The sequence below is a fragment of the Castor canadensis genome, chromosome 6, assembly GCF_047511655.1.
Source record: "Castor canadensis chromosome 6, mCasCan1.hap1v2, whole genome shotgun sequence".
Lineage (NCBI taxonomy): Eukaryota > Metazoa > Chordata > Mammalia > Rodentia > Castoridae > Castor > Castor canadensis.
The window spans coordinates 131,636,607-131,657,716 of NC_133391.1; the positions used below are offsets into that span (position 1 = coordinate 131,636,607).

The 21,110-nt window shown below is 43.0% G+C and overlaps 1 long non-coding RNA gene across 1 annotated transcript in view; it reads right to left on the bottom strand.

Moving 5' to 3' along the window:
* Positions 1-16,358: 16,358 nt before the first annotated feature.
* The window catches only part of LOC141424198 (uncharacterized), a 154,987-nt gene continuing 150,235 nt past the window's right edge, over positions 16,359-21,110 (bottom strand). Inside the window, exons 7-8 of the long non-coding RNA XR_012449170.1 lie at positions 17,345-17,460; positions 16,359-16,594 (exon numbers count right to left, since the gene is read on the bottom strand). This is a non-coding gene — a long non-coding RNA (uncharacterized lncRNA). The remainder of the gene's footprint in view (positions 16,595-17,344; positions 17,461-21,110) is intronic.

Consider the following 21,110-nt stretch of genomic DNA (forward strand, 5'->3'; position numbering starts at 1 on the left):
AGGTGCCATTGATTGGTAATCTTATGCTATGAAGTGTTCCTCAAAAAGAAAAGAAGTACCTCAGCTTTTATAAAAGTGAATTTTAGGGTCTCTTTCCAGCTTTCTGTGGAATTTAACTATTCTCTTCACTGTAGGATTTAGAAGTAGAAGTAGAAGGATGCTCATTCAGTTGACTATTGGGATTTTTTTCTGGATATTCTCTGAGAGGCAGGGAAAGACAGCAATAAAGAAGTAGTCAGAGGCGGGCAGCTGGTGACAGATCGAGCTGGTTCACTTTCATATAAATAAACATACCTGTTTTTATGCTGTGCACATAGTCTTTGGGTGATTTTTATACTCTGATAAAAGCAGTTGGGCACAGTAGCTTCCTCCTGGCAGAGGTGGAGATCAGGAGGATCTCAGTTCAAGGCCAACGTGGGCAAAATGTTAGACAGATCCTATCTCAATCAATAAAAAGCTGGCTGTAGTAGTGTTTGCCTGCCATTCCAGGAAGTATAAATAGGAAAATCGCAGTCCAGGGTGGCCTGGGCAAAAAACAAGAGACTCAATCAGAAAAATACCCAAAGTAAAAACAGCTGGGTCATTGTGTAAGTGGTAGAATGGCTGCCTAGCAAGTGCAAGGCCCTGAGTTCAAACCCCAGTACTATTTTTTTAAAATATGATAAAAATGTTCTGATATGGAAGCTTTTCTGTCTAGTTTAAGCCATTCCATCAAACACTCTAATTATAAACTGTTAGAAATGTTGAGAAATTCAAAGGGCCTTCAGGACACATTTGAGAGAATTTAATGAAAGCCAGAGACCAGATTTCATTGTTAATCCCTCTCCATGTTTCCCCCATCCCTGCCTCAAGCATGAAACTCCCTGCGTCATGCTGGTCATGATTCCTGGATGGGTTATGAAACTCCACTCCCTCTTCTATCCTGTTCTTTGTCCATATTTTCATGTCACCCACATTGCACAATCTGTTACCATTGTGCTTTGCAGCTCACCACTGTTAGGATATAGCTGCTAGGTGAAGGTTAATGAGTGCAGCCGTAAAAAACAAGACCAAGACCAAGACTAGCCTACCAACTTAACAGACCTCGTGAGCCCAAACACAATGGCGGGCTTCCTGTAGGAGTCATGTGACTCCCATGATGCACTGCATGAGAACTTTCCTTCCTGCCTCAAAATGTCACCACTGAATTGGGGCCATTAACTTATTTGAGTAGGAATGTGTCTGGGGTCTCTGAACAGAGGTTCTTTTCTCCTGCCCTCTTGAGTCATTGCACAAATAGGCACTGTCACTTTCTAGTTTCATGGATATGCCAGAATGGATCTGCCTGTCCTAACTACCCCAAAAGAATACACTGGTGTAGTAATCCCTTTGGTTTTTGGTGTTCTAATATAGCCCTTCTTGAACATACAAGCACATGGACCCCCTGTGCAAGCCTTGTTCAATGCACATTGTGATTCTGAGGGTCTGCCATGGGGCCTGCGACTCTGCGTCCCTAAAACTCCCCCTGATGTCAGCCTTCCTGGTTCACAGGCCACATTCTATGAGATGCAGCTCTGAGCAGGTCCCTGCCCAGAGAAAGGTACACATCTGGGACTGACATTAAATCCTTTGGTGGCCTAGCTTTAGCTCTGGTTATAGAAATTGCACCTTTTTTAATGCTTTAGAAAACTGAGGACTATTGCTAAATTTTAAAAGTTGTTTTGTTGACCATTTGAAATACATTGTTTGTAGAGCGTATTTTAGAAAAAAGCCTTATTCTACATTTTTTGCTGGCCAGCACATTTAAACATGACTTGTGGTTTAGTAACACCAATCACCTATACCTTCACCTTGTTAGTATTACAAACGTGAGGGCTGTCAGTCCATCTTGCCTGGGAAACCCTCATGGCTGGATGATTAACAACATCATCATCCCTGGTGATACTGGCAGAGCCCACAGACATGGGTCTGGGATCATCAGTTGGTAGCCTGTGGTCTTGTTTAGTCAGTCCACTTGCCACTTGCAGTCTGGTTATCTAATGGTTATCTGTGTCTCTTCCCTTTAAGAGATGGGTGAGTTACTTGTAGTGATTGTCCTTTCTGTGCCTGCCCCCCCAAATTCTGAGTCTGTATCCATGTATGAGAATCAATTTCTACCAGCTCCAAGTTTAAAGAAAAGAAACTGGGTTCATGTATTTACCTGTCTCCATGGCTCCATGAAATCAGACTGATCTTTTACCTTTCTTCCTTCTTTCTCAGAAGCATAAGGTACAAAGCCCAGGGTGGAGGTCTGTGGAGGAAGGAGGCCCAACTTTGCCTCTCCCATTTCCTTTGCCTCCTCCCCCAAGTCTGGCACAAGTGAGGAACTGCCCTGCAGGACTGTAGGGAAGTGGAGAAAGAGGTTTCCTTCACCTCCAGGCAGCCTCTAGGTCGTGTGGTCTGTGAAAACTGAGGGATAGAGGAGAGGTGACCACCATGGCTGGTGCGAAGTAGGAACCAGGGTATCAGGTCTAGGAGGGCAGTCATGTCAGGCTGGAGGCCTTTGGGAAGGGAAGTCCTGGGCTGTCACTGTGGAATGGCCTTGGGAACAGGAGATGTGAGGGTCTCACATGGTTGAGTTCTTGGCCAGCAAGGCACCATGCTGGTGCTCCTCATATCTTGCCTAAGAACTCCCCCTTTTAGCAGCTCCATTTAGCTGGTCCTCAGAACCTCATTTCATAGGGAGGAACCCCACAACAAAGAGATAAAGTGGAATGGCTGACTTCTCTAAGCTGATAAGTAGCAGAGCCAGAATCTGAACTGAGCTCTGTCTGCTTCCATATCTTTTGAAATCTTACCCTGTGAAACAGGGCATTATGGGAGCTCAGAAGACCTTTTGTAACCTAAGGCAAATAAGGATGGCAGGCTGGCTGCCAAAAATTGGTTTTGGTTACAGTTTATTTACATTGTTTTAAAATCTCCCACTTCTGGTGAGACTCATAGTTTCTGCAGAGAGCTAAGCAAGTGCCCTCTTAGAATTCCTTTTGTATTTGGTACACATTTGGTTTCTAAATGCTACCTGGTCTGTGGCTAGTTACAACAGTACCTCCCAGGTGTGCAAGGAGCCAATGATGGTGCATCGCTGGAGGCCAGAGGATCCCCACAGGATGCTTCAGGAAAGATCACAGAAGTCAGCTCAGCTTCTTTGTAGCCAAACCACAAATTGCTATGGTTTCCTTGAAGTCCTAGAATTCCAAAGGGTGTAGGCCCACCCTGTAAAAGAATGCTGAGCTCTGTAAAATCCCGTAGGGAGGAACCAAATCCACTTGTGGGAATTTGGGCATGAACTGAACTCCTTCAGTGTTCACGTGAGGAATTTGAATGTGTAGATGCTGCAGTTATCTACGTCATACAGTTTAAGCTTTACTGAGTGGAGAATCATCCAGCTAAAATGCACATTCTGGTTTCCTGGGTGCAGGGTGGGCCTCAGAGTCTCCATTTCCCAAGCTACTCAGTGGTGGTAGTGGTTCTGGTCTGTGGGCCACTCTTTGAGTAATAAGGATCTATAGTGTACCTCTCCATACCTTCCTTGTTCCCCTTCTCCAAGCCCCATGGAGTTTCATTCACTATGGGATAGTTTTATTTAGGGAACAGAGTGTGAAAAGCTGTTATTAGGGCTACATCAAAAATATGGGAATAGTTTGTCACAAATAAGCTTTGGGAGGATTGGGTGGAAATTTTAAGTTTATTTATGACTTTTTGAGCCTTTAATTGGCTAATATGCATGTGACTCTTCTAAGGGAACACTTCTCAAATTCATTTTATATTTTTTTGAGGCCCATCTTAAGAACATAATGTTCACCGAGCCTGGCTGTTTCAGACATTGACACAAGTGTCCAGCTGGGAGAGGGAGTTCCTCCTTAAAGTGTAAAAGTGGGTAAATGTCAAATTGCTCCCATGCTACCTAGGACCAGAGTAATTCTGAAATGAACTGAACTTTGAAAAAAAAAAGTTGAGTAGAAGGATGGGTGGACTGTGTGGCTATGTGCATCTACAGTGACAGACTCTTGACCTTGGAGGGAGAGAACTGATAGAAATGGATGGGGAGAGTGAAGGAAGTGGAATTGTTTGAGATTAACAGGACTTTGGGCAGTGGGGAGTCACCTAGAATGTTCTAGGAAGCAGCGAGGCAGGGGCTTAGTCCCTGAGGCTGGCAAGAGCCAGGTGAGGAGAAACTCAAGAAATAGATGCTAAGCAAATTCTAGGGGACAGTTGCCATTCTTTTGGATGCCCAGTGACCGAGCCCATTTTCTTTTGGGGGAATCTCCTGACCTGATGAGGCTAAGCTTTCTCCTCTCATAGAATAGCTAACTTGGATACCCCGGTTTGTGGTGGGGTTAAAGGCATATTAGCCTGGGTTCTACCTATCAGAATTGCCTCTCCTACACTTTGAAATACAACAAAAATAGGCACAGCATGGACTCCCCTTGGGTGAGGGCAGGACAGCAGCGATGCTGTGTTTACTTTCCAGAGCAACAGAGACTGTGGGTGGTCCACGGTCAGCACCCAGGGTCCAGTGCTGATTGCACACAGATGCTGGTTGCTGGGTCAGTGCCCAGTTGCGATGCCCGCAGCATCTTCTCTGGCAGCTCTGAACTGATTAGGGTATTGTTCCAGATACAGCCTCTGACCTTAGGTCTACACCAATCTAGAAACTGTGAGGTACCCCTCTGGCTCTTCATAACTTCCTTTTCTACTTAATAACTTAATTCATTTCTGTTCCCTGCATCTTAGAACCTGACAGGCAGAGAGGATGAAAGGAACCTCTTGACTCAGCTTCAGAAAGCCCCAGAGAACATTTTCAGTGTGTATGTGTGTGTGTGTGTGTGTGTGTGTGTGTGTGTGTGTGTGTGGTGGGGGTGCTGCTGGGGATTGAACTCAGGTCCTTATGCTTTCTAGGCAAGCACTTTACCACCTAAACCACAGCCCTACTCCTTTTGCTTTTGATTTGTTTTTTAGATAGAATTTTGTGCTTCTGCTCAGCTGGATTAGGACCATGATCTTCCTACCTCTGCCTTCCAAATAGCAGGCATGTACAACCATGCTGGGCCCATTTTCTATTCTGAATTAAAATTCTAGGGTGAACTTGGGGTTTAGAAAGGCAAGTCTATGCACCCTGAGGGTCAAGGTCAAAGGCATTGTGGTGGCTCTAGTTAGTAAGTTCAGGTGACAAAGAAAGTTAAGAAATTCATATTACTGAGCAAGCACACAGAGTGCCAGCTGGATGCTGTTATTACATGCTTCTTAAAACCATCATGTAATGAAAATACAGTCGTGTGCTACTTAACATTTCACTTAATGATGGACTGTGTATATGACATTGGTGATACCATATGGTCTGGGCCTGTGGTAGGTTATCTAGGATTGTGCAATATACTCTATGACATTTGCACAATTACAGAATCACCTACAGATGCATTTCTCAGGACTTGTCCTGTCCTTTTTTTTTGTTTTGTTTTTTGTTTTTTGTTTTCTTTTACTATAGTAACAAAGGAATTCAGAATTTTATTGGTAAAAACCAGTGATATTTATGTTCGGAGAACTTTTAAATGTCCAGTATGCTTCTATAATAGCATACATTCTAAACATAACCTCTTTAGTTTTCTTGACCAAAGCTTCCAAGATACATCAGCACCAAATATTTGCTGTTCCTGAGGTCAAGCTGAGTGTCTCCTTACTTTCCTTACCCAAGCTGAGACTGGGTGTCTCCTTACCATCCAACCAAGTTCACCAACTAATAAAAGATAGTTTACCAGGTACTGGTACCTGGTACACTATCAGTTAAACCAGATGTCAGGGCCAAATTAATTCTTCAACATTTTTATCTCATTTTCACCTTCTGGAGAGGAGAATGCAAATCACAAAAATTGTCCTGTCCTTAAGAAACACTTGACTACATTGTTATCTTCATTTTGCAATAGAGGAAACTGAGGCACAGAGAGTGTAATCAATTGTTCAAATAGTAAGTATTGAAACGAGAATACAACCAGAGCCTGTATGATTCCAATTACTGCCACATCTGGCTGCCTCTAATGGTCTGGTGAACTCTTATATGGGGGCACCTTCCATGGGGCACCATGATAATCATAGGTGTACCTGCCTTTGTGGAGGTTAAGATCTGCTGTAAGAGACACAAGTGAACATGTAACTGCCAGCTAAGATAGGGAGAAACAGTCAGAATGTAGGGTAGGCAAACCAGCCAAGACTTGAGTGTGTGGAGGGGAAATGGTTTCCTTGAAGGGGTGCCCTTTGAGCCTCGAGGTTTCAGGGTTGGCAGGAAGCAACTGGGATGGATGGGAGAAAGGGAAAAGGGCTATTTCAATAGCAGAAACTAAGTACAAAAGCATGCACCCCACACTGGGTTGTATCCTGAGAGTTCCTCTCAGTGTAGCAAGTTGGCTTTGTGGTTTCATTGACCATTTGGTTTATTAAAGATGGATACATGTGAGTGGTAAAAGGAAAAGGTCTGTGTTCCAAAGTCTTAGTAGAGAATGGAAAAGCAAGAGAAGAAGATGGTGATGGAGAAGGAGGAAGAGGAGAAGGGGAAGAAGAGGAAGTGGGAAAGGTGGAAAGAAGGAAGAAAGAAAAAGAAAAGGAAGAAGAAAATCCCAATCTTGTTCTTAGGGAGAAATGGTCCTAGAGTCATCTGTCTGCCCAAGGCCTACCTTGTCCCATCTTGGGAAATGAGCTGATTTCTGAATGGAGATGAGGATCAGGGCTGACTACAGCCACACTTCCCCAACTATGCCAAGCTATTTTGGTTTGGGTTTTTTGGTTTTTTTTTTTTTTTGTGGTACCAGGGCTTGAACTCAGGGCCTATACCTTCAGCAATTCCACCAGCCCTTTTTTGTGAAGGGTTTTTTTGAGATAGGGTCTGGCAAACTATTTGCTTGGGCTGGTTTCAAACTGTGATCCTCCTGATCTCTGCCTCCTGAGTAGTTAGGGTTACAGGCGTGAGCCACCAGCGCCCAGCAATGCCAACCTTTCTGCTGGGGTTGCAGCCTGTGGGCTTCCAGACAGTGAGGATGTGAAGGGCCCCCATCACTCATATTTGCATGGACTTAGGTGCAGCTGAAACTGGCCACTGGGTTCTATTCTCTGGACACTGTCCTTTCTTCTCCTGGCCACCTTGAAGAAGATCCCCATTGAGGGAAATGCAGCAGAATGATATTGGAAATATTATTTCTCCTTTTATATAAAAATTGGAGGGGATCCAAATATAAGGTCTAAATGGACGTTTGTAAAAGCCAAAATCCTCAGCATCTGTGATTGTGAAGGCTCAGCTTTAAAGTTCTCCCGCCACCACCTGGAAATTCTCCTTAATAATGCCAGTGGCAGTGATTCTCAACCCTCAGACCTCCCAATACATTGCAGGTCACCATTCTCAGGTGCAGAGCATGCCTGCTTTGTATCTTAGTCCTCCCGACTCATTGCAGTCTAGTGAATACAGGAGCCACCTGCCACAGGACATTGGAACAACAGAAGTGTTTGCATATAGCAGGTGCTTTCTGAGATTTGCAAACAGAACAGCAACTGGAAATCAAATTTAATAAAAGTCCTTTTAAAATCACTTATTTAGGTACCTATTATATTTGTTTTGCATTTATAATATTGCTATATAACAAGATAACATATTGCAGAGCAGCTAAATCAAGAATTGAAAAGACAGGGCTTGGTACCTGTTATCTCTCTTTCTCAAAAGCTGTATGGTAAAGTCCTAACCTCTGACCTCTGAATGTGACTGTGTTTAGATATAGGGCCTTTAAAGAGACGATTAATGTTAAATGAGGCTGCTGAGTGAGCCCTAATCCAATGTGACTGGTGTCCTTATAAGGGGAAGTTAGGACACAGACACAAATAGAAGGAAGACCACAGAGAGGAGAAGAGTCCTCCACAAGCCAGGGGGAAGGGTCTTAGAAGAAATCAACCTTGCCCACTCTTTGATCTAGACTTTTAGCTTCCAGAATCATGACAAAATCAACTACCAACTACCATTGCCAGCTAGCCTGGCGATGATACTTTGTTATGAAAACTAATAGAGTACCTCTAACTCTTGATTATGCCATATGGAATAATCAAGGAATGGAGTTCCTTATTTAAGCTTTTCAATAAACCATTGCAGTATAATATGGAATAGAGCATCTGCATTCAACTTCTCGTCCTGCTTCTTGCTTGCTGTGTGATCTCAGGCAAGTCACTTCACTTCTCTGAATTTTAATTTTCTCATTTATAACATGAAGAAAATCCTATATCTAACTTGTGGAACTGTGGAGAGGACCAAACAAAATAGCACAGAAGTGCCGTGGTGGGTTCTAACAGCACAAAGGCCAGGATCTTGACCATCCATTCCTCTGCTTTGTGCCTGAGGTCCTCTTGCTGCAATGTGAGCAGATGCCTGAGACAAGAAAGGTAGGCCAGCCAAGCACCTAGAACATTGCCATCCCAGGGGGACTGTACACATGCTTTCCTACAGAGCAAGCGAGTCTCTGGTCTCTGAGGTCCACCTGTGAGTTAACGGGCAGGCTACTTGTTCACTTCTCAATCACTCTCACAGCACTTATTGCCATAAATTACCACAATCATTTGTCCTCTCAAAGTGGGGTCCCCCTGCATGGGATGAGAACACTGATCCCTTAGAAATGGGCTGGACCAACATCCCCTGCACCTCTCATGAGATAAAAATTGTTTGTAAGGGCAGTTGCCAGACCACTGTGTTCAAGTGCAAACTCTAGGGTCAACAGCCAGGGCCACACCTTGGGAAACTGCACATGTAGGTCACTTGGAGTGTCCAGGTAATCCCAGCCAACACTGTACTCCATGCCTGGATGTGGGTGTCTCACCCTCTCCCCAGGGGCTGGATGTCAGAAACCCAGGCGAACCAAGAAAAGCTCAGCTGCTCAGGCTTTGAGGACTGTTTTGGCTCAGCAAAAGGGTGGCTACGTTCCTGGTTCCTAGGATGATGTTTTTGGGGGTGGCAGAAAAGGGAAGCAAAGATGCAGGGTCTGGCTGCCATTGGTCAGGGTCTGCTGGGCTGTGGCATAAGGGGCTTTCTGCAGCTACTGTTATTTCCGTTGCTCTGGCAACCAGAGGAGAAATAGACAACGCCTAGTGCAGGTGCACAGAGCTGATGGCGGGCCCATTTCCTCCAAACAGCCTGGGCTGGCCAGAACCAACGACCTCAGTCTCCTCCCAGGATGCTAGCTGCAGTGTTCAGTGTGTGGATGCTGACATGTGGAAACTCTGAATTCAAGGAGTTTGGTGTGGCAGCACTGGAGTGTCCCCCTCCCTGTGGGCACAGGAAAGCTGAGCCCAGCCTGGAAGGGTCACCAGTATCTCCTGTCTGTCCCCACTCAGCTTTCTGCCTTTGATAGCTACATCCAAATTGCACCAAGAAAGCTCAATTCTGGGCCAGACCTGGGACTCATAGCTCCCCTCAGAGCTCTGGTGAGAAGTGGGAGCTGCCAGAGAGGTGTCAGGGACTCCCCACCTTGGGGTCTCTGGCCACCTTGGCCTTGCCAAGCCTCTAAGTTGTGCATACCCCTAGCTGTCCCTTTGCATGGTGTTCAGGGCCTGGCACACACAGATTCAGATCTCTCTTCCTGACTGGTGGAATTTCCCTGGGATTCTAATATCCTTAGCCATGAATTGGAAATGGGCAACCCTACCACGAAGACTTATAGGGAAGAACCTTCTGTGAAAATAACCCACACAGCAGCTGGCACATAGTAGGTGTCCTGGCCTCCAGACTAAGGGCCAGGATTCCAGAGGCCTCCAGCCTGATGTCTTTACTTCTCTGATTGATCATGGAGTCTTCTCTTTGACCTGGGGTTTTGGGACCAAAGGCATCCTGTGAGTTCATCCCATCAGCAAATCCTTGCAGCCCTTGCTTCTCAGATATATCCAGAAATTCTCCTGTCCTTCCACCTCCACTGTGGATGCCTTGTTTCAGCGCAATCACCTCTACCCTGGATCACTCTAGCTGTCTCCAAATTGGACTCCCTGCTTCTGTGCTTGAACCTCCTTCTACCCAGCAGCCAGCACGGTCCTTCTACACAGAACTCCAGAGCTCCCTATCCTCTGTGCAGAGCCTGTCAGAGTGCCCACCTCATGTGAGCCCTCCCCACAGTGTCCCCTGCCTTGTGATATCATTACATACCTCTCCCCTCCACTCCACTGCAGCCATGCTGGCCTTCTTGCTGCTAAGCATGGAGGTCCTTGACCTACTAAGCATGTCCTAGGTAGGGCCCCCAGAACGTTTGCACTTGCCTTTTTCTCTGGCTGGATGTTTTTCCTGCAGATATCCTTATCTCTGCTTGGCTGTCACATTGTCGATGAGGGTCTCCCTTACTGCCTATCTAAAATATCATTCCTACCCCCATCACTTTCTATCCCCTTGCTTTCTTTTTCTTCATGTCATAACCTTAATACACCTTCATGTGCTTTTTATTTTGTTTAATTTTACCCTATCAAAATGTCAGTGCCAGAGAGCAGAGAATTTGGTTCTTTCCCCCTAAATCTCCATTGCCTAAAACTGTGCTTGGCAAAGACTAAGCCCTAAATAAGTTGAATAAATGAATGTTTAAGTGGTATATTTAAAATATGCATTAGATCAAATTTTGCATATATTTAGTCATACATATGCATAATTTCTTTAAGGCTCTTTTCTCTGGAGAGTTTTTGTTTTGTTGTTTTGGACCACGAGCATGTTCTGCAATGCCCATATACAGTGGCGCCCCTGCAGTATTTGGGGTACCCCCCGACCCTCCTCTCAAATGGTGATGAGAAGAGTGACCTTGGACTCAGGGCATTGGTCTAAAGTCAGGTTTGCTAATGTCCCAAGCAGGCTCTTTTGATACAGGACCTCTGATGAGAGCTGTGTTTGTATTTGTAACACAGGTGACAGAGACAGGATGTGGGAGAAAGGAATAGATCCATAGAGGCTCTTGGAACAGGGCAGAGGATAGAAGGGAAGCAATCAAAGTAATTTTCCCTACAGATGGGTCAAAAATTTGTATCTGCTCATAGAGAGGTATGATAGAGACACCCCTAGGGAGGCAAGCACCTCAAAGCAGGACATACATGGCTTGGCAGCTTTCTGTCACATTCTAGTTGCCCCTCGGTGACATGTTGGGTCCTTTCTCCTGTCCACATATGTTCTATTCAACAAAGTATAGAGATGAAGGTAAGACTCACTTCAAGTAATGTAGTGGGGGAAAATGGTAAGGTAAAGTGAAATATGAACATGCTGCCAGTGGTCAGGAACCTTCTTCTGGGACACAGGCACCGAGCAGTGTGTGGAGCCCCTCACAGAACATCTGACAGGAACCAGTGCCTCAACGACATGTGCAAAGCAACTCCACCCAATTAGGAAGAGCTGTTAAGAAGAAAGAAAAAGTTTGCACAGCTAACACAATAGCGGGCTTGCCAAAATCATCCTGCCCTAATTCTCTTCTCAGCAAAGCCACTTATGCGAAGAGCTAGTGACTCGTGACAGGCTCGATTCTGCCTGCCACTTCTGCCACACACCCCCACCCACCCCAGGACCTCAGCCAGGGTGCTCCCTTTCTCTGTTTTCACTTGCAGGCTCTTCTCCAGGTCTCAAAGCCTCAGAAATTCCGTTGAGAGCACAATGATCACCACTCAGGATGTGAATAGCCACAAATGTCATATTGCTTATCTTGCTCTGTGCGACACCCAGCAGCTGCTGGTGCTTAATGAGGAGGTGGCACAGGCCTCTGAGAACCGTCCTGTGTGTGCTTTGTTCATGCATTTTGCAGCTGATTTAAGAGCAAGAAAGGAACAAACGCGATCTGATGTCTTTACCCCAGAGATCATTCCACATCCTTCCGAGGGCAGGAAGAGCAGGTGACTGGGACACCGGACATTTGGCAAGCTGGTGGCTTTCCTGCTCTGGCATGCTTTGCCGGGGTTTTCATGAAAAGACAATGACCTTTACAAAAAACAATGACCTTTGCCGAGATCTCCAAACCCTGGAAACACTGCAACAAGTTCTGTTCCAAAAGCGTTCCTGTTGCCTTTCCCAACAGAGTGGAACAATCAGGAAGAAAGACTTTTGAAAAAATTCACCAGTGTTTTTTGGCAATGCTTATGAGTGCTCTCCCCCACCCTGTAATTAAAGCAGAAGTAAACAGTAAAAGGCTATCAGATTGCAGCTTGTGTCTCTAATAGTTGCCCAGGTGGAGTTGCTGCTTGTGTGGACCTGTGCATTGAGACAGAAGGGCAGCTTTCTGAGGACTCCACAGGTCCCCAGGTCTGACACATCAAGATTAAGACCTGAGGATTTGAATCTGAGAGACAAGAAAGGGTGAGTCATCTTGGCCGGCCATTACATGAAAAAAAAGAAAACCATTCTTCCTCCCTCAAAGTCGGTCTCCCTGCACTAACTCTGAGCACTTGTGTTTAGATGTCATCTCCTGCCTGGTGCACCTCACCTCGAAGGCTTGTGGGTTCAAGGAGCCCCAAACACCCCTCGCTCCCTGAAGAACCCAGGGTTCTGCTCATAGAGACGTATGATAGAAGCACCCCTAGGGAGGGGAACACCTCCAACCAGGACATACCCATTAGTGCCTATATATATATATAACAATAGTCCTTATAGGGTGCAACTCAAATGAAATAATATCTATTTGGGATACATCAGAGCCACTCCATCGCTTGTGTGACATATATCGATCATTCATTCCTTTTTAATGTAGAGGAACATTGCATTGTATGGAGATAGCTCGATTTATTTATTCATTTACATGTTGATGGTGTTTGGATTGTTTCTAGTTTGGGGCTATTACGACTAAACTGTTATTATTTATGTACAAGTCTTGATTATACACAGTTTTCTTTTTCCTCTTGGATAAATACTTAGAAGGAAAATGACTAGATCAAATAAGTGTTTGTATAATTTTATAGCAATTGTTGAACAATTTTCCCAAGTAGTCTCACTCCCTTACCTTCTTACCAGCAGTATGAGAGTTCAGTTGCTCCACATCTTGGCCTGCATTTGCATGGTCAGTTATTTTCATTTCACCTCTTCTGACATTTGAGACTAGTAGGTGATTCACATCGTACTTATAGTGAAGATACTTAGGTGGATGTTCTGTGCAGCTGTGCATAGGCCTCAAGGTTTGAATATTATCTGAAGACAAACAGTTATGAAAGTTCATCCTGGAAGCATAGTTGGTTGCATCTGATTTGGACCATTGAAGGAGCCGCAGGCAGCAGTAGACCCTAAAGATTCAGGGCTGTAAACCCATTAATTTCTTCCTATCTCAAAAGCCAAGTCACAGCTGTGATTTCATTACTTCTCCTATGACACCAGTACTGATCTGTGGTCCATATCACCTTTAGCTCCTGTTATCAGTAATAACAAGCATCATAGCACTAGCAACTGTGTTTATAAGAATGAGGTTACTAAAAGCATCCTCACTCTTTTTAAATATCCAAAAGAGAGAAACTGCCGGAAAAATTTGACCTTGATCGTTGTTCTAGGAGTAGCTTTGTTTTTCCTTGGTAAGTGGCTTTTTCTCATCTGGTGGATGTTAAGAACCATGGTGCTCCATTCTTCATGCTGGTAGTCAAAAACTTAGAGCCAAATGTGGCTTCTACTTACTCCACAGCAAGTTTCTGACTCAATGCTATATTCTTTGTAAACTAACCCTGGGTCCAGCCTACTTTCCTACTTAATTTTTAATTTGCTTTACCTTTCCTATGATTTAAAATATTTATCATCAAAATTCAAACATATCAATTCAGTCTTCTCTCTAGCCCCCAAAATACTTAGTCCCTTTTCCCAGGGACAACTGCTGTCATCAATTTGTTGTGTCTCTTTCTAACAATGTCCTAATATCATAAGTATTCAGTGTGATACACATGCGGATGTGTATAGTATATGTTTGTAAGAAGTTTGCTGAACCACTTGGAGTTAGTAGGATATAAACAGAAGGTACCTTTACCTGTGCTCTTTGCCAACCATTGGAATTCACTGTTTCTTTGCCTTGAATATTCTTTAGCAGGTCACTTAGCTGTTCTAGTCACTTTCCCTTAAAATTTTGAACTAATATAGAACCAAAATATCGATCTCCCCTCTCCTTGTCTAGGTGGGGCCCAACTCTGGCTCAGATATGCACAGGATTGAACTCAGTGCCTTATTCTTGCTAGGCAAGTGCTCTGCCATTTAGATACTCCCTGGCCTTTTTGGCTTTAGTTTATTTTTCAGATAGGGTCTTGTGCTTTTGCCCAGTGTGGGCCTCCAACCATGATCCTCCTACTCTACCTCCTAAGTAGTTGAGATTACAGCTGTGTGCCACTATGCACACCTGTGAATATAGCTTTTAAACCCAAAAAATCAATTTTATTATCCAAAATGTCAGACACTCCTGGTAGTAGCAGAAAAACCTGATTTGATTTGGGTCTCTGGGGAGTGGCAGATCCCTTTTGCAAGGACTGTCTTGTCCTGGCGTTACGCCCATGGATGGCAAGAAGAAACTTGAAGTATTTTACTCTTCTATCATATGGATTCTCTTCTTTAATGCATATCAGTTTTGTTCATATTTCCTCATTTGGTCTCTTCTACATTCATTATCTTTTTCTCTAAACTTTTTTGGGTTGTTGTTTTGTTACCATTAGGTCACTTTCATTTTATTTTCTTCACCAAGACCTCCAATGCCATGTTTGTGTCAAGGGTGAGTCTCCTACATGCTGCATCCAATGTGAACTTCGTCTTTGTAATAACGTACTTTTCTTCTTCTACTTCTTTTATAAATTCTTCCAGTTCTTGTTTCTTCTACTCCTGTCTTCTTTTTCCATCTCCTCTTGGTGCTTGTATCTTTGCTTTCTACCAGTTTGCAGCAATCTCCATAACAGCTGAGCTTTCCAAGGACACTGGATTCTAATTCTATTTGGGTGGCAACATGGAGCAGGGAGGCTGGAAGTTGAGAAAATTTTTATTTACACCCTGACTCTACCACATAAAGTTGGGTTGTCTTGAAGAGGTTGGTCTCCCTGAGTCTCGGTTGCCTCATTTGTAAAACAGATATTATATTCCTTCACAGTGTTGTTGTGAGGACTGGATGACATAAAAAAATGCAAAGGCTCAGTTCAGAATTTGGCTTATAGATGGTGCTTAATAAATGTTTATTCCTTTCCATTTTTTTTTTCCTGAGCTAATGGAGAGATGTAAGCCATTGTCCCAAAACAAGAAGCTGTCTTGTCTTAAACAGTAATTTATTTAACTACCAATCTAAAGCATTCATCACAATAAATATTAGAAAATGTTTATTGAAGGCTACCTTCTAGGAGTTTTGCTAAGTCTGCCACATATTTTGTCTCACTTAATTGCTTAGCAACTCTATGACGTATGTCATATAATTGTACCCATTTTACAGATGAGGAATTTGAGCTGTGAGTAAGTTCTTGCTCAAGGTAGTGGCTGGCAGATCCACAACTTGGTCTAAACTCTAATTCCAGTGATCAGGTCTTAATTACTACAGAATATTCCCTATGGTAGGAGCTGGAGGAGAAGCAAAAATGTATGAGGTATTGCACCTGCCTTGGGAAACTGACAGGACACACAACACATAAGCACACTGCATTAAAAGTTTCATAAAAATACAAGATTATGATCATTTTGATCCCACATGCCAAGAACTCTAGGGAAGAATTCTCATTCTCAGTAAAATCTGAGATCCTATTCAGAGCCTCAGACTAAAAATTTCTGTTCTTGTCCCTCTGCTTTTAGGTGGCTTAGTAAAAGTGACTGAATTCTAAGTCACTTAGAATATTGGATTTTCTCAGAATGTAAATCTCTCTCTCTCTCTCTCTCTCTCTCTGTGTGTGTGTGTGTATGTGTGTGTGTGTGTGTGTGTGTGTGTGTGTGTGTTAATTTGCAAACAAATGATTGGTTCTTGGGGAGGAGGTGAGCGGAAGGGAAAATTGGATAGTGAATGAGGACTCTATAAAAAGAAATAGTCTGTACTATGCTATGTATCAAATATTTTTCCATTTGAAAAATGGGGGCAAGTATTGTCTGACTGAGCTCTAAAGAAAAATTCCTAAAAATACCCAGACATTTACATTTGTGCTTGAAAGGAGCTACAGAAAAGCAACACACCATGTGAATTCCTTGTTTAACATAAGCAGACTTTAAATTGCTCTAGAAATGACTTTTGTACGTTGACAGTTTTTGGGTACATGTAGCACACACAAACAAAGCCAAATTGAAAAGTAAAGAATCTTAAGAACTGTATCATTTGGGTTTCTCCAGACTAAACAAAAAGTTCCAAGCATGGGCAGATAAAAAGATTTTTCTAACCCTCCCTGTCCCCCACCCCACCTTCCTCAGAGGACCATATTTGCAATACAGCTCAAGAATGTTGGATCAAGAGTCTTACACTGCTTCATGGTGCACATCTTGGCTTTGGGCAGAATGCAAGAATTCAACCATACCACGGCACAAGTGTGTTGGAATTCAGACAGTGAGTGTTTCCTCTAGATTACGATAGAGTCTTTCCATCAGAAATATTTTTCTAGGCAAGCAGTTCCATAATTTATTAGCTTCAAGGACCTACAAAGTCAAATGGAGACAACCTTTAGTTGGGGGAAAATAAATAAGAGTTTGTAGAGAAGGCAGACAACAGCCGTTCAGGGAAATATCATTTGGCACCATTGGGGGGGGGGGAACCCACTCCCATAGCAGTATTAGTGCTGTGTAAACCAGACCCTCCCAGCCTTTCCTTGTTCCTAACAGTCACAATTATCTCCCATAAGCCAGCGCACAGGTCACACACATAGTCATAAAAACTTGATTATCAAATGCTACCAAATCTTTTGTCCCTTCTTTTCAATAACGGGCCAACCCAGCTCTCAAGATCTATTTTACTGCTTCCTCTTGTACAGTCTTGACTGTGCTGGAGCTACTGTTGTTTTCCTTTGTAGGTCTGGAAATATTGTGCACTCTGTGTACTGGGGCAGGGCTCCCAACTCTACTATGGAGGCTGATTCTCTGGACTAGGTCTTGAGCTCCCCAGAGGTAACTCCTGCTGGACCTATATTCAAAGTGTGTGTGTGTGTGTGTGTGTGTGTGTGTGTGTGTGTGTGTGTGTGTGTGTGTGACAGGGTCTCAGAACTCTATAGCTCAGGCTGGCCTCAAACTTATCTTTCGCCTCAGCCTCCTGAGTGCTGGAATTAAGGCATGAGTCCCACACCCAGATGGAAGTTTCTATAGCCACACTTCTCAACAGTGTCCCTTCTTATTCAGAGCTTAACTGGGAACCAGGTTCTGGGTTTATTATAAGTAGTCTCACAGAAATATTACCTCTCTGTCTGGTTTCCTCCTGCTTGCCTTCCTTTTTCCCATTCTGTCTTCCATTTTCTTTCTTCTCACCTTCTATTTTCTTTCTTCTGCAGAGAGCAGCTAAAAACCTGTGGATGCTGAGGAGGTCCCAAAGACAAAGAAGACAAAGATTTTGCCATTGAGATCCTCAATATAAAGGACACAGATTTATAAGAAGTAATGACAATATAGTGAGCATTCAAAATGTACATATGTCATGTGTGCCCCTGTTCCTGGTCCCTAAATTTTATCTGTCACTATGTCCTGTCAGACTTTCAGTGCACCTCAGGTCTCTATCTTGGTCATTTCCTTTTCTTACCCTCCATGTTCTGTCTTGGAGATAAGATTCCATCTGTTACTTTAGCACACACTGTATCCTCCTACCTCCTAAGTGTCCCTCTAGGCCTAGAGGTGTGGCTCAAGTAGTAGATCACCTGCTTTGCAAGCATGAAGTCATGAGTTCAAACCCCAGTCCCACCAAAAAAAAAATTTCTAAGTGTCCCTCTCCACCCTTGTTTGCTGCTGGTCCATAAAGCAGATACCAGCTAAGAAACGAGACCTATGGGAGAGGCATCGATGTGGCCAAAGGAAAACGAGATCGTGGTGAAAGAAATGCCCTTTCAATGGTCTTGCATGAATTCCTAGTACTGTCACCAGGAATTCAGATGCATCTTTCTTGTTGGCTCACATGCTGAATGATTGGTGAGTAAACTCAGGTTTGATCTTCAGCCCTCTGTAAGATATCTGGCAAGAATGTTTTCTTCCTTTCTTGGCAATCATAGGTACACACTGGGGCTCTCGGACAGAGTGGTGCCCTTTTTATATGACCAGGAAAAGTGTATACTTGGTTTTATTAAAAAGGGCTCATTCAAAGAGTGATGATACAGCACACATGCACTCAAGTGTTGGAGGTATGATCAGAACATCATGACATTCAGTGGGTTTCTCTTTTTTTGTTTGACTTCACAAAAAGGTCTTATTGAAGGTGACTATTGTCTCTTTTAAAGGGATGCTTGGAAGCTTGTCACTTATTCCTGTCTCACTGCTATTGCTGACTTCTTCTTCTTTGTCTTCTTCGTCCACTTCCTTCTTTCTTCCGTCTTTGCCTTCGCCTTCATTTTCTTCTTCACAGAACTGGGTGATTCAACACAGGGCCTTGTGCTTGCTAGGCAGGTGCTCTACCACTTGAGCCACTCCTCCAGCCCTTTCTGCATTGATTGTTTTTGAGATAGGGTCCTGCTTTATGCCTGAGTCAGGTTGGACTGTGATTTTCTTATTTGTGCTTCCCTGTATAGCTGGGATGACAGGTATGTACCACTGTGCCTACCCATTGATTGAGATGGGGTCTCACTAACATTTTGCCCAACTGACCTTGAATCCAAATCCTCCTGATCTCTACCTCCCAAGTAGCTAGGATTATAGGGTTGAGACACTGCTCCTGGCACTGACACTTTTTAAAAATCACATTTTTGAACTGTAGATTTTTAGTTGCCTCAGTTATGTAAATCATCCCTTTTAGGACAGGGTAACTTTAGCGGTAAGCTGGGCCAACATCTTTCTTAGTCAAAAAAAGTTATAATTACAAAATAAGGAGTTTCATGTTACCTCTCACTGTGTTATCTGCAGGTGATGAACAGCTCAAAGGGAAATTTCAAAAGGGGAGATTTTTTTTGGAAATACATATTTTCATAGGTTTTTCTTAAGGAATTGAAATTCACTTAAAATTAATATGTATTTAATCTCTTTAAAATTTTTAAAAATGAAAGTATGTATGTCATGAATACTTCTAGGTATTCTATATCCATTCATATTTTGATCCTTTTTTATATTATTTTTATTAACATGTATTAGTTTTACAGAGGGATTTCATTGTCTCATTTATGTATGTGCTTACAATGTATCTTAATTAGACTCACCCCTCCATCATTCTCCTTCATCTCCCAGATTTCAGTAAGTTTCATTGTTCTGTTTTCATACATGTATACAAAGTACATCAACCCTATTCACCCCCTTCTTTGTCCCACTGGCACCTACCTCTAGACAAGACCTATTTTACCTTCCTGTCCTTCATTTTTTAAAGTATATGTATTGATTGTTCAATGGCGAGTTTGTCTTGGAATTGCACACATCTATATATTGTACATTTTTAAAAAAAGGATTTACACTTTAAGCTGATCAAAACATTTCTTCGTGTGTGTCTGTGCTGGCTCTTGAACCTTAAATAGCAAAGTCCATAATTATAAGACTGTCATAAATAAATAAGTTTTATAAAGTTGTTCATGTTTCTTAGTGTAAAGTTCCGAATGTATAAGAGAAGACATCAGCACCCTTAGAAGTTGAAAATAATAGGGCAGTGAATAGGGAGCAAGAGAATGGGATTCGTCAAGTTTTGTCCATGCCATGACTTGGCTGGAGCTGAGAACTGCTGCAAAAGGAACCGTGGTGGTGGCTTCATTTAGAGACAATGAGCACCGTCCTTACGGAGCACCTGTGAAACCTGAATGTACAGCCCAAGCCTGAGTCTACATCTGTTTCATAGACTAGGACACTTGGAAGATTCAGAGAGTGTGCCTGAAGATGAGGGTATCTGATGCTGGCAGAGACCCTGGGAACACATCAAACTCCCTCTTCACCCATGTTCCTGTGTGCATGGAAAACCTATCTTCCATCCTCCTCCCCTTCATCTGTAAAGTTGGCTCTGTCACCACTCTCAGCTACACAACCACGCTACATCAGCCTGGTGTTCTGTAGGAACCGACTGATGTCTTTGTCAAGATAACCCTCTCCTCCAGCTCCACCACTCGTTCCATCCAGCAGCCTTGAGAAGAATGACAAGGTTAAACAGACATGTGGATCTCACCATTCTGTCACTCTTCTGGCCATGTGGAGGCCTCTGCTGCTGAATGTCTAGGTGAGCAAGGTTTTGGAATATGATTGGCAGTTGGTATTCTTCATGTGTTATACTCAGGGGCCAGGCCACCAGCCTGCAGTCAATCATGGGGCAGGTTTGCTGTGGGATAAAGTGATCTAATTCCACTTTTTGGAGGATATAGTTGGGTGCTTCATAAATAGCTCTTGGGTAAAAGAATTATTCAATAATTTTCAAGAGAGAAGGATATAAGGATATATTTCTCCAAACAGGACATACTAGAATGTTGAAAGTTTCTTTTTGTTGTACAGTGGAAGTAGGGTGGGGGATTCTTCCTGATTAAAATAAAACATTTTCAGCATCATTTTCATTTTTCAATGTTTATGAAGTATTACATTCTATATTACATAATGCAGAAATCTTAAGTGGCCAGCTCAGGGACTTTTTCATGTTCATATAGCTATGTAGCAATCACCTTAAGTAGCAAAGATCAAAACCTAAAACATTTCCATCACTCCACAAAGTTAGTTCATGCCCATCTCCAGTAAATAGCACCTGCTCTTCCCCAGTTCTGGATAACATTTATTCTTCCCTTCTTTTTCTATGGATTATTTCTGCCTATTCTTAAAAGTCAAGTAGAGTTCTAAAGTTGTACTCTTTTGTGGATACACAGACATATTTAATTTATCCAAGCTAGCAAGTTCATTTCATTTTATTGTTATATAGTATTCCACACATGAAAGGTAGTTCCATTGTATATACACTACAATTTGTTTACCTGTTCTCCAACTGATAGACATTTGTGTTATTTATAGCTTTCTGTTATTAGGAATAAAGCTCCATGGACATTCTTATATACGTATTTGGTGGTATGTGTAT